Consider the following 17681-nt stretch of genomic DNA (forward strand, 5'->3'; position numbering starts at 1 on the left):
CGAGGGCAGGCTGGCCAAAGAAGTATGTCAGTAAACAAACAAACAAATACAAATTATTTATCCTGTTTATTGTGATTTTCTTTGATGGAGTGAACAATAGTGGTGGGCAGATCGATCCAAATATCGATTGTATCGATACCAAGTTGGCATCGGTATCGAATCAATACTAGGCTGCTGAGATGGATTCTTTACTTTAAGTTCCGCTCTTGTTTGTAATGCTGTGCTTTTGGCAAAGACGAAAGTTTGTGTAAACTTCTGAAATGTTCAACGGTTTCCATTTTGATTAACCTGACCAACATATAACATAGAACACCTTTGAAGTGGACCTCGCACCCTGTCAATAACTTCAAACACGTCGAGGTCTTCAGAGGCTGAACTTTGACCCAGCATCACACTTGTTACGGTTATTAGAAGGAAGCCAGCCTTTAGACATCCCCACAATGACATCGTGACCAAGGGTCTGTTGCATGATTTTTAACATGGCTACAATGTGTCGTCTGCTGAGTCATCGTTTAATACAACAACGTACTGAAAGAGAGCATTCAGCATCTGACTGAGCAGGACTAACCTTCCCTTTCAAAAGTGAAAACTGCAACATAAAACTGGAATACAACCAACTTCTAATGAAATGTAACATTTTATAACATGAACACAGATTCCAGGTGAGCTGTGTCTTCCAGGACTGGATTTACCAGAACAGGTATGAGGATGGTGCCTGACGGGCATGTACGAGCTGGAGTCGATCCCAGCTAACACAGGGTGAGGAGACAGATGACCGTTCACACTCACACTTATTCACCAGTTAACCTAACCCCACTACCTGAATGTCTGTGAACTGTGGGAGGAAGCCAGAGTCCCCTGAGAGGACCCACACAAACACGGGGAGAACATCCAACCTCCACAGAGACTCTCTCTGCACTAAAAGCACAAAATAAAAATCACACCGTCATGTAATTTAAGAAACTGGTCTTAAAAAACAGTTAATCTAATATGTCCAAATGGAGCCCGTGTTAAGGTCCGTACTGGGCTTCAGAACATCAAGTGAACAACGTCAAATGGGTCAACGTCAAAAGTGCGTTGTCTCCTGATAGAAAGTGCTGAGGATCAGAAGGACTCAGGGACAACATGGTATCTGTCCAGCAGAGGGCGGCATTATTCCAAACGGCTCCATCCTAGAAACATGATGTGGAACAGCTGACCTGTAGATCTGCTCAAGAACAATCGTCAGTCTGATGACAGTCAGTCCCACATCTGCCATGTTCTCAGCTTCCTTTAGTACAGGTAGCTTTAATGATCCTTTCAAGTGTGGTTGTTTCATGGAAACAGAGAGCAGACTGCAACATCCGTGACAGCCACCTCTAACAATCTGATGGACGTGTGGACAGCAATGCTGCCTTGAACAGTACCGATGTTTCAGGGCTGGATGACGTTTTTGGGTGGGACATCTACATCCTGAGATATCAAGGTTACTTTACTTTTAGGTAAATTTGCTTCACAGAAAAATAATAGCATTTGTCATCCCTTCACAAACACACACATCGATTTAAACCTGACAGACACATATTTGGAAATTAGACGAGATGAATCAAATCAGAAAAACAGTTATTAGTTATTAAGTTTAGTGACGGCAGCAGGGACAAAGCTGCTTTTATAAGACTTTGTCCTGCATCATTCTCATGATAAAACAGACTCAATGGCCGCAAGATATTTATATGACTGCACTTGCTCAGGTTTGTCCGGATTTCAAACTGTTCTAAAAGTCTTTTGATTGAAATATGGGGCTGTGTTATTGAAAGCAGAAGAGAAATTGATGAACTGAAGTCCTTTACTCTCTATATGTTTGACAGTCAGGTGAAGTAGAATCACTCCTCTATTGGGCTTATGTGCAATCTGCATTGAATCAAGCTGAAGTTCGGTGTCTTCCATAATCACATTTCTGATGATTTTTTTCAAAGACTGAGGTGAGGGCAGCAGGCCTGAAGTCGTTTAGAACTTTTGGATGACTAGATTTAGGACCAGGAACCACGACAGCTTCTTTCCAAAGAGAGGGCATGAACGATTTATTCAGAATAACCTAAAATATAGGACTGAGTTCTTTAGCACAAGTGTAGGAGCCATATGAGTTGTTCCTTTTTGCTTTGGATTAAGAGGGTTGGTTTAAATGCACACCTTGTATTGGTGCACGGGTGTGGGGCGTGACTCGTGGGCGTGTTGAGCAGAAAGGTAGAGTGAGCATGAGGGGAAACCTGTTGACCCCAGCTTGAGTCATTTTGATGCATTTTTGACTGTAACTTGATGTATGTTTTATGCACTAATTGATGCCATAGGCCAATGTTGTAGTTTGGTGTAGTAATTGGTGTAATTTTTTGTGAGTTGCAGTCATTTTGTTTGTGCAGTCTGTGCATTTATTTAATAGTTCGATGTGCTGATTTGTATAGTGGACAGTAACATGTGGAATTAAAGGAGCAAATAGTGCAGAAGTCCATCTCATGTGTTTATTGTTGTCATCATCAGCGTCCTCATGTTTAGCCTGCTGCGGCCATTTGCTGGAGGAGCCACAACAACTTGTCAACAGAAGAGTTTGTAGGTTTTATTGGATTATTTATATATAGTTTTATTGGTGAGAGTTTTATGGTTCGCTGTTGCCTTTTAGAGTAAGCCTGTGGCTTCACACAGCTGGTTTCAATCAGGAGTCTTATTCCCCTGTTAGGTTTCAGCAGTTTCACCTGCATTAGGCTTTGTACTGATTTGCTTTCTAGTTATTGTGCATCAGGCGGCTGAAGCCATTGGCTTGGGAGTACCGCTGCAGTTTGTGTTTAAGACAGTTTGTCTTCCTCACACCTAACGGTATGGAGGTACATTGATAGGTTTGTAGCTTGTACCTATCCGCTGGAACGTTGAAGACAATATAGTTACACTGCAAAGCAAGACACAAGCAGGCTGGTTTTACTCATGTATGAGGGAAAGCTGGCTGGAACCGAGTGTCGTTCCACCACTTGACCTCCGTCAGACTCTCAGCCAGGCTCCCCATAGCACTCCTTTTATTGTGGTTACATGAATATGCATAGGGTCATTAACATATGACATCTTACATAGGTATACATGTGAACAAAGAATACTGTGTGTGTGTGTGTGTGTGTGTGTGTGTGTGTGTGTGTGTGTGTGTGTGTGTGGTGTCCAGATGTGACCCTGTGAAGACTCCCCAAAGCTGGTGCCAGGAGTCTAGCGGTCCATCTGAACAAAAGGCTCTTATACTTAAACAGATATACGTGTGCTTGCTATACCATAAATCAATAAGAAAAGATACGACCTCTCCTAGGAGGTGTGATCTACGCCGGAACACTCTGTAGAGGGAGTGAACGCACTCCCCCTTCATGCTACACAGAGCTGTTACAGACCTCCTAGGATGAGACATTCTTTCAATCTACAAATGGTTATACACTTCTAAGCATATGTGGGTAAATGTTTCTAAGCATAAATGACAATCAACAATACAAATCTAACATACATAAATACCCATCGCCAGTATGTACGGAAGACTAGGCTGAGTTATTTAGGTTTAACAGGCAGATTAGTGGGGGATGTTACTCCTGTTAATTGTGTGTGTCCGAGGTTTATTGAAAGGAACGTCATTAATTTGATGTGTTGGAATGAAGCTCTGTGGCATAGGTGCAGTTCAGCGTTTGGATTTTGTGATGTTTGAGTTATGAGATATGTGAGTTATGCAAACAACAAAGTTTTTTGCAGCTGTTTACCTAAAAATGCAGTCAAGGCGTTTTTAAAATAAACATTTCAAACTATTTACAGAACAATCGGCTGTTCTGCATCAAATCTGATGCCACACAAATTATTTGTGCCACTGCAAAAAATAATTTCTGTCCACTATGAGATAAAGGAGAACAACAGCCTGATACCTGCAGGCCTGACAACAGGAGATGTATCACTCCACATCAGCCACGCCGCTTTGCTAGCTAAAACACCGGTGTCGGCACCTAAGGACGCTGTCATAGCCTGTCAACCACGTTGATTAGCTGCGTATATACGAATGGGAATCGCATCATGGACTATGGGATAAGGTGGCATCGTTCTAATCCCATACGGGAACAGCCAGTCACTTACTATTAACTACTCGATTTCAATCAAGACGCAACCTCTCGCGCTTTCTCTCTCTCTCTCTCTCTCTCTCACACACACACACACACACACACACACACACACACACACACACTCTCTTTATAACAGTCATCTTCAAGATAAAAAAAATCAAGTTCCAATAACTAGTGAAAAATGTAAAAACTCTTCAAGACAGCTTCATTAACATTAAATCCTAATAACTATAAACTCTTTTCCATAAATGATAAACTAGAAAAAGATTTCTGTAACATTCCTGTTAAATCAGAAATAAGATATTTGGAAATTCATCTCACAAAGGACCAAAAAGTAAATCGGTCATTGAACGTGGAGAAGAAACTAAAAGAATTCAAGACCAAACTGAACTCTGGGCTTTTGTCACGGTTCTGGGTCATTTTGACCCAGCATTTTCAGTTCTTATATTACTTTGCATTATGGTTTGTATCCCGATGCTTTTGTTATGCTTTGTTTATTGGTATTCTATGTTTCTGTTATTCTTAGTGAGGGATTAGTTCTTAGGTTGTGTCTCGTGTTTAGTATAGGTTCAGTGTCAAGTCTGCGTCTGTTTCTTGTTTCCTGTTTTATTGTGAAGGGTTGTCTCATGTCAGTGTGTCTAGCTTTGCTCCCCCGTGTCTCGTTAGCCCAAACCCTCCCAGTAGGGCTGTTCGATATAACGATATATATCGGATGACGATATAAAAACATCTATCGTTTCATTTTACGCTATCATTTGTTTCATGGTGTCGCAAAATAAACTGTTTACGGCAATATTTTTTCAGCGTTTTTTTTATGGTCACTGTAGTGGCTATATTCATTTCTTAAAGTTCTCTCTTTCTCTTATATTTAATATAACCACACTACGGACGGACAAGCGCCTGTTTTTATGGGTTGTCGTTAGCAACAACGACGGTAAAACCATTGCATGTCCGCTTGTTTATTTTCCACATAAACCTTTCACAATAAAGCTCAAGATCCTGTTGAGACTTTTCAACAGTCTTAAACTGAATCACGTGAAAAAGTATGCAGAGTATTGACGGATGAGAAGCAAAAAAAAAGAGTCGTCAGGTGCTAAAAAATAAACCTTAGACTCAAACGTTAGAACAGGCTTTTCCCCGCAGCACGCCGTGTAATAAATACTCACAAAGAAAACAGCGGCTGTTACAACCTATGTCTAAAAATGTGTAGTTTCATGCATCGGTTAAAACACTCGACTCCAGGTACACGACGCCCAGCTGGAAACACTTCACCTACCCGAGATTCACAGAATTTACAGAAAATATAACATTTTTTGTGATTTATATCGTTATCGGACGATAGATGTTTTATATCGGGATATGAGATTTTGGTCATATCACACATCCCTACCTCCCAGCTGTGTCTCCCTCCCGTTTCTCTTTCCCTGATTACTTCCCTGTGTATATAGGCCCTGTGTTTTCCTGTGCTCTCGAATTTATCTAACAAAAATGGAAAGTTTACCAAGATGTATCAATCCAACGCACACTAATGTCATTCCAGATAAATGAACAAAAGCTATTAATCAAATAAACTTTCATTTTATCTGGAGAAATAAACCTCACTACATGAAAAAGAAACATTTGATCCAATATACTAAAAAATGGACTGAAAGCTGTTTACTTTGACCTCCTTAAAAATAAACTGTTATGCATTTAGTAAAATCAGTTTATAATTTTGTGGTACTACTTTCTGTGTAAAGTAGAGAACACCAAGTGTGGTGTATGTGCGCATTGATATGCCTGTGCCTTTCCACAACATTGTTAATAAAGTAAGTTACTAACAACCAAACAGGTGTTGTTACTTTACCAGTTAAGTTATAAGAGAGAACATAACAAACTGGTTGAGATCCTGGATTAAAGAGGGAATGGGAAGAGAAGAGGAGTACAGAGGACTGATTGGTCGGTTCGTGAGGTGGTGTGAGGAGAATCATCTGAAGCTGACTGTGGCCAAAACAAAGGTGCTGGTGGTGGACTTTGGCAGAAACAGATCCCTCCCCTGTCTGCACTGGTGGGAATGATGTTGAAATAGTCACATCCTTTTAAGTATCTGGGAGTTCATCTGGATCACAAGTTGGAGTGGTCTGCCAACATGGACGCTGCCTACAAAAAAGGGTCTGAGCCAGCTTTACTTTCAATGAAGGCTCAGATGGTAAATGGGCTGGTTCTTATATAGTGCTTTTCTACTCTCATTGAGCACTCAAAGCACTTTATACAACTTGTGCATTCACCCAATCATACCCATTCACACAAGCACTTTATCTAAGGTTTTTAGTGCTTCACACTTGCATTCGCTTGCATTCACACTCCGATGGATGCATCGGAGGGCAACATGGGGTTAGTATCTTTCCCAAGGATATTTGGCATGTAGACTGAAGGATCCTGGGATGAAACCACTAACCTTCCGGTGAGTAGGTGACCTGCTCTACAACCTGAGCTACAGCCACCCCCAGGGAGGTCCTTCAACATATGCAGCAGCTGCTCTATATGTTTTATCAGTCTGTTGTTGGCATGAAGCTCTCCACCCTGGAGGAGGTGATCTGTGACAGACTGCTGTCAATCATGGACAATGACTCTCACCCCCTCCATGATACACTGGACACTCTGCACAGCAGTTTCAGCAACAGGTTCCTTCAACCCCGCTGTCTGAGGGAACATTACAGGAGATCGTTCCTTCTGCTGCCTTCAGACTCTTCAATTCATCCACTTGGTCAGATCCATACATGTGGAACAGAAATAATCACACCTCAGTGCAGCCTGTCACTTTGTACACCACAATATATTTGCACACATACTTGTCCTTTTATACTGGTATGTATATTTATACCTATATTTCCCTATTTATCTGAATATTTATCTATCATAACTTTGTTTCTACACTCACTTTATATGAGTGCTTGTTGTTTCTTGTATATTTGGTGCTATGACAACTCAGTTTCCCTCCTGGATTAATAAAGTTTTTCTGATTCTGAAATACAGTGAGCCATTATATTTGTAGTCTAACAAACAATATAAAGGCTCAGCAACCGATAGTGCCACAGCACGTCCCACTGGCAGCTGAAGGAACTTTTAAACAAAGGACTTTGTAATTTAATCTTTATTTATACAGGTAGGCTCATTGAGACTCAATGTCTCATTTACAAGAGAGACCTGTTCCAGACAAACATATTAAAATTACAACAATAAAAGAAAAGTTTGTGTAATGTACTCAGTCATATTAATAACGAGAACAAGTTCCCAGAGATGGTTTCACAAAAACATGTGTACGTCTTTTGAAGTCTGCAAGTGAAATCAACTGAGAGAGCCTTAAATCCTTCGGTTATGTTTTCCATGAAGACGGAGCAGAAAAGGAGAACGCCTTCTTCCCAAGCTCTGCACGAACTGATGGAACAGTGAATGTAATGATGTCCTGAGACTGCAGGCTATGACTAAACTGTTTGCCTAACATGTACTCTGATAAATAGATAAACAGATTTATAGATAAAACGATACTAATGGACCATCGTGTGTAAGACCAATGAGGACCAGTTAACCAGAGAACACAGAGTACAGTGGTGTGTTAAAGGTTTACAGACAGTTATAAATCTTAATGCCCCATGATGGACAAAATCCAACAGATGAAGAGAGCGAGCAGAGTCATTCATATAAATCATGTCACTGTAATCCAGGGCAGGTAAAAAAAAGGTGGCAGCAACAAGCTTTTTCCTGTGAAACATGATCTGTTCCTGGAAGAGAAGCCCAACTTCAGCCTCAGTGTCTTTATTAGATGTTCAATGTGTGGCTTATAGGAAAGACTGTCATCAATCACAGTACTGAGGTATGTGTACGAGGCCACAGTTTCAATAGAAATACTTTGAGCAGATACAGGAGAAGGAAATAAAGCCGGACCCTCTTTCTGTTTGTGAACAACATGACTTTGGTATTTTTAAAGCCAGTCTGAGCCAGCTGAGACTGAATACTATCAACAGCTGCTGTAATGGTTTGAAAACTATGTTGATGGTATAAAATGAACAGATGAATCTAGATTTTGTGCCACACCGCTGACATAAGTAGCCCAGGACAGAACCCTGTGCACTCGTTTAGTGACATTTAAAAAGCTGGAAGAGAGACCATTGAGCTGAACGCACTGCTAATATCCAAAAGAACATTAAAGAACCAGCCAGCTGCTCGGTCTGAAAGGCCTATTTCCAGTAATCTATGACATAAAATGCTGTGGTCAGCAGCTCAGCTCATAAACCAAGGGACTGGGAGCAGCTGCTACTGAGTGTTGCTGGAGTTCCTGTGCTGTTAGATCCTCATCCTCTCCACGCACCTTGGAAGTAGGTGAAGTTGTGCCAGAAGATTTTTTTTGTGGTCAACAGTGTCAAAGGCTTTTGATAGATCAATAAAAAGAGCTGCATAGTCGTTCTTTGCATCCAGCGCTTCATAGATGTCTTTGAAAACTTTTATCGAAGCAGTTCCAGTACTGTGCAGTTTCCTAAAACCAGACTGGAAGTGAGATAAAATCATATTTTCATCCAGATAACTTTGAAGTTGATTATTTACCAGCCTCTGAAGAACCTTAGATAAGACAGAGTTTGGAAATTGGCCTGTAATTAATAACTGTTGAAGAATCACCAGCTGTCAGTGGGGGAGTACAGAGGCACACTTCCACATCTGTGGTAAAGCCTTCTGTTGTAGAGAAAGATTAAAAATATAAGACACTGGCTCAGCTATGATATTTGCAGCCAAGTGCAAGAAGGAAGGAGAACGATTGTGAGGACAGGCCGTTGTTAAGGTTCACATAATTGAGGAAGGAGAGTACAAACAACCAGGTCCAGAAGATCTTGGTCAAACAATTGATTTTAATAAATACACGCGTGGGAAGACCAGTCTGTACGCAGACAGGAATTAATCTTCGACTTAATCAAAGCATACACAGATTTTTATAGCATCAGGGTTTGAATTAACGACGCCCCTTCATACGTCACAGACAGAATATATACATACGTCAAATCAAAACCACAATGACTTTTAACACAGTTTAAAAGAACGTTGTCTTCTATCTTCATGGCTGGTACATCCTGTCACTGCCGGATGCTCTCTTGTCATCTTGACACATCAGCAGCAGTTCTGCGACAAACTGCTCTTTTGCAACCCCAAGCAAAACATGATTAAACTTCCACCTATAAATGATTCTCTCTAACTGAGTGTGTGTGTGTGTGTGTGTGTGTGTGTGTGTGTGTGTGTGTGTGTGTGTGTCTATGTCGTCCTCAAATGCTCTCTCAATTCACCCGTTGCACTTCTGACCTCTTACCAGACCAGAGGCTCATCCTTATGTGTAATAACCTAACTGAAACTATGTGTACTATGTTGAATAAATGTTTTAATCAAGAACTTCTACTAAAAGCTTAATAAAAGAATATAAAAGTATAACAGACAATTTGAATAACCTAGTAATTCAAATAGCCTCGTCTAACCTGCTCCTCAGAATAACTTAGACTCTGCTTTCACTTCTGCAAACTCTCTGCAACTTCCTGTCAACTCCTGCAACTTAGTCTTTCTGAAAGACACACACTGTTTAAACCTCTGAATACAATATCAATGCTGCAGATTATATTATTAATGCAATAGTAATGATGATGATTATGTACCAATAGCAGTAAAATAATTTCCCTGCTCCACACCGTGTTTCTGGTGTTGGGGCTATTCAAAGCCTTACAAACCTCTTCTACTGTGACAGGTGTGAAGGAAAAGGTATCAGTAACGAGGAACTACGAGCAGAGCTGTGTGCAAGAGGTTTACCATCAGATACTGTGCTGAACAAAGAACAAGAAGCAACAAAGTGTTTGTTAAAGCAACATTTCAGTTTTGTCTGACACAGGAGTGGAGTCGATATTTAAGTGTGGAGGTAGCTCTGAGGAGTCACAGCTGGCAGAGACACTTTATAGTTTGCCAAAACCTCCTACGGTCGTTTGTACTGTCACTCGTTAAAGTAAAAAATAGTCACATTGGATCTTGATGATGGAGGCAGTAATCCGATTACACAGCTAATGAAAACGTAGCCAATCAGCATCAGAGCCAGACTTCCTGCCCAGGCCTGGTTTCTCTCATGTAGGAGGTCAGCCGGTACTGAACCAAACCGGGCCTGTCCCGACCTTTCACCCTGACCTGGCAAAAAGGGGCGTGTCTGTCCACAAAGTAGATACAACTCTCCTGTAAATATTCCCAAACTGACATTGTCAGCCTGTTTAATACGACCCCAGTTAAAACTGATGCGGGGCTCGGAGCGTGAGATTTTAGTGTTTCTCACAGCACCAACTATGCAGTGATCATTCAGGTCGTTGGCAAAAACTGCAGATGTGGAAAACTTATGCAGCATATTAGTTAAAAAAAGGTCAATAAGAGAAGATTTATCTGGGTGTTTAGGATCAGGGCTGCCCAATCCCAGTCCTCGAGAGCTACCGTCCTGCAGCTTTTAGATGCATCCCTACTCCAACACAGCTGAATCAAATGAATGGCTTGTTATCAGGCCTTTGCCAAACACGATGGCATGCTGAAGAGGTAATCAAACCATTTGATTCAGCTGTGTTGGAGTAGGGATGCATCTAAAAGCTGCAGGACGGTAGCTCTCGAGGACCGGGATTGGGCACCCCTGCTTTAAATAATTTGAGTTAGTTTTAAAAACAAGCAGCGTGCCTTAAAATCATCAGATACAGAAGAAAGCCAGTCCCAATGAAAATCATCCATCTGAAAGATGGATTTTCTGGGACAGTCTGAGCGCTAAATGTTAAATCCATCAGTTGCTACGTTTTTATCCAGTAAAGATTCGGAAAGTCTCAGAAACAACAATGATACCAGCACCGGTTGAACAGGCCCAGATTCCAATCATATCCATGTTAGGAAGCACACGACGTGATGCATGTGTAACCCAGACAGTTTTTAACATCTGCTTGTGTTTCACATTCAGCCAGAGGCCCAGGGTTAGGTTGGATACCAGACAATAATAAAAGCATCGTTATTAGACTCTAGAGCTCGTATTATAGCTGACACCACATGTAGAGTTTAAGTTCACACAGAGACGATGACATTTTTCTAAAACCAGCAAACAATAAACAAGAAATGTAACAAGAGTTTCAGAAGAAGCTGTTTTACAGAGAAATGATTCCCTGAAGACAAAATTATTATTATCATCCTTTATTTCTCCAGGTGCAAATTTAATTGAGATTAAAAAATGTTGTTTTCAAGAGAGACCTGACATCATGGCAGAAAGAGTTAAAAACACATAATAATTCAAACAAATACAAAATAGAAAAAACATCCTACATAAACTTCATAAAGTTTCATTAACAGACTTTGAACAATGGACTTCAAACTTCCCCCCAAAACAACAGAAACACATTTGAAGACAATGAATGACATTTATCCCTCTAAAGATTGACTTAGACTACGATTTAATATGAATGAGAACATGTTCATAAATGGATGAAACCAAAGATTTCATCAATCCCTGATTTAGAAACAACAGAACATTTGGTTTGATTTCAGAAGATAAGAATGACGACTTAGTTGGAAGATTGTTTTATGTTTAGTCAAATCTTTCACACATAAAGTTGGATTACAAAATCATCCCCTAAGTTTGTTGTTTTATTCAAGGAATTAAAATTATAGAGAAAATCTGTGAAATGACTTAAAGAAAACAAACCACAAAAACTCTATGATACTCTAAACCCCCTGGTTTAGGTCGGCAACCTTTCTGGTGACGAGTGCCATCTAAAATTTCCTCAGAGGTCAGTGTGCCATATGATTGCATTAGCAATAAATTTAATAACGCTCTATATTAACAGTTACACACTATATAGAACCACTTTATAGAATTATATTTGTGCGCAGATGTTGGCAGCTATCAGCGAATAGTTATCAACTATTTTGAAACAAAAAAAAGACTTTTTATCCATAACAGCAAATGAACTGTACAACAGAAAATACAAATGCTATTTATGGTCTCCTCACAACATTGATAAGAAAAGTAAACTGGGCCAATATGGCATGTTTGTTAATACAGAGACACACATGTCAATGTGATCTCTGGTCTCCCACTCAGAGACACAGGTCTCCGAGAGAAAATCTGCTCACACAGATATGTAGAGCCAAATACTGTCAATAAGGCCTCTGCAATGTTCTGAAGACAGTTAAACTTGTCAGGTAGTGATGTCCAGCAGGTGAAAAGCTCCATGAACACGCACAGCTGTGGATTCCAGCGTTCGTAGTTCTGCAAACTTTGACCCCCACAGAGTCGAGCTTTTCAGTTCAATCAGCTGCATTTCGATGTCCTCTGTGTCCAGCCAGTTAATGCGACACAAATCCAGCTGCTCATTAAAGCTTTCTGGTTTGCTCAGAAAAGAAAACATTGGTCCATACACAAGAAAGTCCCAAAAACCCATTGTGAATTCTGACTCGAGTATCCGGATGTATCCGTGTATTTACGTGGTGCTGATGCTCCTGAAGCTTTTGAAGTGTCTGAATATGGAACGTTCAACATTGCTTGAAAAAACTGCCAGCAAGCAACGTCCCTCTCACCGGTAGGCTAAGTTATTTTTAGCCAATTACAAGTTTAATCTGGTAGTTGGGGTTGTTAGCTAAGATACAGTCATTAAGAAGCGGCACCAAAGCAAATCACTGTTTTTCAATTTACAGAAATGTAATGTCCATATTACAATCAATTACTCTTTTTGATTCAATGTTTACTGTTTTTACTGTTGCCATTTTACAGTTATTAACTGTAATTTTTATGTATATCTCTTACAGTGTGGCCAATCCACCACCTTTCATCGTTTATACCGTTACAAAAAAACACAAAAAAAACCCATCATTTTCCCCCCATAAAAACAAAAATCACCATCGGTATGCCCGATGGCCAGTGCAGCTATGATCGTGCCATCAGTTAACCCTTCACGTGCCAGCTGTGACACGCATGCCCAGGCTTGTCGATCCCTGCTCTAAAGCATCTGATTTGGATTCCTGAGATCAAATATATTTTCCTTTGGGGTTGTTTTCTTCCCATTTGTGGCTTTAATGTAGTGTTACATCCTGTTTGTTTGCTTCCATCTGTATACATGTCCAGATTCACTGTTATGTTTCTATTCTTACATTTCTGTGTGATCACTGTTCCCTCTGCTAACTGATTTGACCTTTTGTATCTTACACTGATACTTGTCATATTTGTATCTGCGTCTAAAAGATAAAAAGTTTTCCATGCTAAAACACAGCTCCACCTCCTGCAGTTCTCCCTCTGAACCACTAGATAACTCTATTATCTAAATGAAGACGTGCAGCACAGCAACCACAGCAGCCTCAAATCACACGAGTCCGGTTTTATGTATAAAAGCATGAAACAGGTGAGACAGGTGGGATCAATATTAATGTTGTGGAAATATATGAAAAAGCAACAGAAGAGCGAAAACATTTCGTATTTCTAGAAAGATCTTTCAGCTCATAGTTGCTCACAGACTGTATTTACAAGTGACAAACTGCAACTCTAAAGTACATCTACAGTATATATCAAATATATTCTGTATTCAAATCTATTGAGTGATGTTTGAAAGTCTTTCCAGGTGAGTTTGATCCAGGAGGATCTGAAGCCAGAGTCAGACAGAGACTGTGCAGAGACTGTAGAAGGACAGAGCAGCAGCAGAGCAGTCCAGATACACTGATGATCCTCTGTCAGATCCAGAGGGACACACAGGGATGATGCTGGACTCTACATTGTGTCTGATAGTGGAGCTGTTCTCAGAGCAGTTCACTCTGCAGCACTGACAGTCATCTGCACTTCTGCTTATTCCTCTGTCAGTCACTGCTGGATGAAGCTCTCCTCTCCACCTCCCAGTAACATGGCCTAGTCAGAGCATCTCTACACACAAGCTGCTGCTGCTTCAACCTCTCTGGATCATCAGGACACAGCTCCTCCTCCCTCAGCACACACACCGTCCTGTTTACCATCATCACCTCCACCTGCAGAGAGAAGAAGGAAGAGCAGAGGAGATAAACAAGTGTTTCCAGATAATCTTCATCAGCAGTCAGTCAGTGATGCAGCACATCCAGTATAAAGAGCAGCAGGGACTTCAGTGCTGGGACTGTACTAGGACTCATTGTTGCTTCACTTTTTCTAATCTTTGGATTTTTATTGAAGTTGATGAAAATGTTTTTCCCTCCTAGTTTGAGTTTGGACTTTCATTCATTAGAAGAACCTTGGTGTGTCCACTGAGCTCTGTAGGAACCCCAACAACAAGCCCAACAATCCAGATGGACGGTTCCAGCTGTTAACTGGAGGAATTCCATCCAAACATCTGCTCTCACTAAATTCTTCCTCACCTATAGACTGTGTTCTTCACTGCTTTAAACTTGGAAATGAATGCAGTCATTGGTCTGCGTGCTGCTTTGTTCAGAGAGCTGATTGGCTGTTGACAGTGTTTGATCAGAGCGTGTTAGCCGTTACTATGGTGACCATAAACTTCAGAAACAGGAAGTTTTTGTGTCCAATCCTGAAGCCTGTCACCATTCTCCTCTCACAGCTTCACTGAGAAGCTGCAGCTTTACAGGAAACACTGGATCTTTGTTTCATACTGACTGTGTTTAGTACAATACTGCTGACAGCACCACCCACTCACTCCATCACTCTACTGACCTCAGAGTCTCCAGTCTGTAGTCTGGACTCTGCTAAAGATCCCACAGCTGCTTCACATCTGGATCCTTCAGGTTGTTTCCCCACAGGTCCAGCTGTCTCAGATGGGAGGGGTTGGACTTCAGCGCTGCTGCCAGACAATCACAGCTGATCTCTGACAAACTACAGTCCATCAATCTGTATAAAGAATGAAAGATGTAAGTTTATTAGACAAAGTGTGAGCTTGAAATCATTCAGTGTTTCATCATCTGTTCAGAGCTGAAGAAGGTTCAGAATGTAGAAGTTTAGAAAATGGAAACTCCAAACAGCTGAAGCCAACAGGAAGGAGATTCAAACAAACACAACAAGAGAAAAAACTCTGAATGTTTCACATTAAAGTCTTACATTTATCATTAAAACAGAACATAGATTTTCAAAAGTCGTGTTTTTCCAACCACAAGGCTTCACTTTTAAACGTGAAGTGTGAAAGAAATGGACATATTTGGAGTCACACTTTTTTCCAGTCACATTATTAAAGCAGACAAACTACAAGCTCATTTTCATTCCAACAAGTCATGTTCTGACCTGGACTAACAACACTAGTCTCTGTGTGCAGCTGGCTGTGAGACCAGTGCTCAGGGACCGTCTACAAAGTGCAACACTGAAAGAACATCACACACTAATTTGCTTCCAGCAATTTCACACAACCATCTACTGTCATTATTGTCACCAAACTACGGAGAAAAAAAACATGGGAGAAAAAAAAAAATTAAGACGGACTTTTGCGAGATCTCGCAAAAGTTTTAGCCGCATTCTTCGGCCTTCGACCTCCCGTTAGCTCGAAGCTAACGGGAGGTCGAGACCTACTACAGCCAGGAGGAACACTGCTTTCCCATCACATCGTGCCTCGACCTCCCGGTTGGCTTCGAGCCGGCGTCCGAAGAATGCGGCTAAAACTTTTGCGAGATCTTGCAAAACTTTTGCGAGATCCCGAGTTAGTTTTGTGAGATCGTGCAAAAGTCCGTCTTAATTTTTTTTCCTCCCATGTCCCCTGTGGGGCTCCGTACCAAACTCTGTGGATCCTTTATTGCAAATTCAAATGGGATTCAAATGGTCAGACAAAAGAGGGTTATGAGGAAATATGATGAAATGTTGTGTATTAGCAGCAAGTTATTAAATCATTTTCCTCAGAAACCAAACAAAATGATTGACAAACATGTTTTTGCAAACTCAGTGTTGGACTTGGATCAGCAGGATAAGCTGATGTTTAAAGGCATTTGAGTCCCGCTGTATGAGAGTCCAGTTATTACTCAATATTTATGAATGACGTTTTTTCAGTGTTGCACTTTGTAGACGCTCCCTGAGCCTCACAGCCAGCTGCACATGGACCAGCTGACATTACCCAGCATTAGAGGCGGGTGTAAAAAAATGGATTCTCCTATTTAAATCTTTTTAATTTGAATAAAGCGATGTTGATTCATTCAATCCTGAATCGATTTTTAATATTAATGTATTTTGCCAGGATCTCAGGTTAATGCTCCCAAAAGTATTTCAACAACAACCAAACAGATAAAACAGTAAATGAGAGCAGCTAAACACACAAAGATGGAAACACAGAGCCTGGATCGTTCACTCGACAGCATGTACACGGACACGCCGTCGGAGCTGAAAGTGGACAGCTCACAGATCCTGAAGCTGCAGGTTTCATCTGTCTCCAACCAAAACTGACCCAACCAGCAGCAAAAGAAGATCCAAACTACGCTTTACGTTTGATGAACATCATCATGAATTCTCTCTGACTTTGACGTTTACTTCCTGCACAGCTCTCTCTCTCTCTCAGTGTACTTCAAGAACAGTTTACCTTCAAAACTTTTTTTTTTGCATTATTCACTGCTTATTACGCACCAGTCTGCTGTTGTGTTCACTGCTGTCGGCCTCCGAAAACAAAGCCCCATTTCTGCTGTTCAATACTGAAGAAATTTAAACCTTTTAAAATGATGACAGATTACAAACTCTCAGCTGTGTCTGTAATCAAACCTCTGTAACTTTGCTTCACTTCAGCAGCATCAGGTCATGTTCACATGTTGATTCATGGTTTGCTTCAGAAGAGGTCTCTCAGTCTGGACAATCCACATTGATGGCATGGCATGAAACAGCCAGGTCGCTGGACTCGCTGCTCCTGTGTCAGCGCAGAGCAGAGGCACTTTGCTCCCTCTTCCCCCTCCTGTGTTTACATGTTGCGCTGTCACGTGACTTGACTTAGACGCGTTGGGGGTTGTTAAGTTGTTTACCAGGGCCGTGCAGAGAGGTTTAGAGGGGCAGGTGCTCAAAGTTAAAAAGGGGCACATTGAACCAGGCTGAATAACAACAACACACATTCATCAAGAATCTAATATGGGCAACAAGGCAAAGCAAATGTAGCCGATGCTTTACCTGATGGGTACAATGTTGCTGTTGAGGGGTTGCTGTGGATAGTGCTGGAGGGCAGGGCTGTGTTGATCTGAGACTGTAGACATTAAAAAGTCCATAGGAGAGATGGTAGCTGATTAAACAAGTGTCATGAGATAATAACAAAATGCAAAGATTGGTGACAGCGCTTGGAACCATAAGGCAACAAAAAACTGTGAGAAATAATTCAGGCTCTGCCTGTGAATCACTCTTTGCTTCTCTTCTTCCTTCCATCATTTCATATATCACTCTCCACTTGCTGTCTATCTGAGAACAAGGCATAACTTGCTATTGCAATAAACTATAATCTAATTATCCACACCTAACAACTCTTGCACTTAATCTATAATAAAATGATGACAGAAAAATGTTATAGCACTGCCTTTAGTAGCCTCACACAGCTCCTGCTGTTTCCTCCTCATGTCCTTACCAGGCATGTCTGGACAATGTTA

At 41.0% G+C, this 17681-nt stretch overlaps 1 long non-coding RNA gene across 1 annotated transcript; it reads right to left on the minus strand.

Annotated features, from left to right (window-relative positions):
• Positions 1-11394: 11394 nt before the first annotated feature.
• LOC146558476 (uncharacterized) lies at positions 11395-17360 on the minus strand. The gene is made up of 3 exons (XR_014888684.1): positions 17215-17360; positions 14806-14979; positions 11395-14132 (listed from the first exon to the last, which is right to left on the minus strand). It is a non-coding gene; the product is annotated as an uncharacterized LOC146558476 (long non-coding RNA).
• Positions 17361-17681: the final 321 nt, after the last annotated feature.

Source organism: Mchenga conophoros, linkage group LG15 (genome assembly GCF_057382185.1).
Source record: "Mchenga conophoros isolate Kocher_MC1m ecotype Shallow Benthic linkage group LG15, M_conophoros_male_GT1.1, whole genome shotgun sequence".
NCBI lineage: Eukaryota > Metazoa > Chordata > Actinopteri > Cichliformes > Cichlidae > Mchenga > Mchenga conophoros.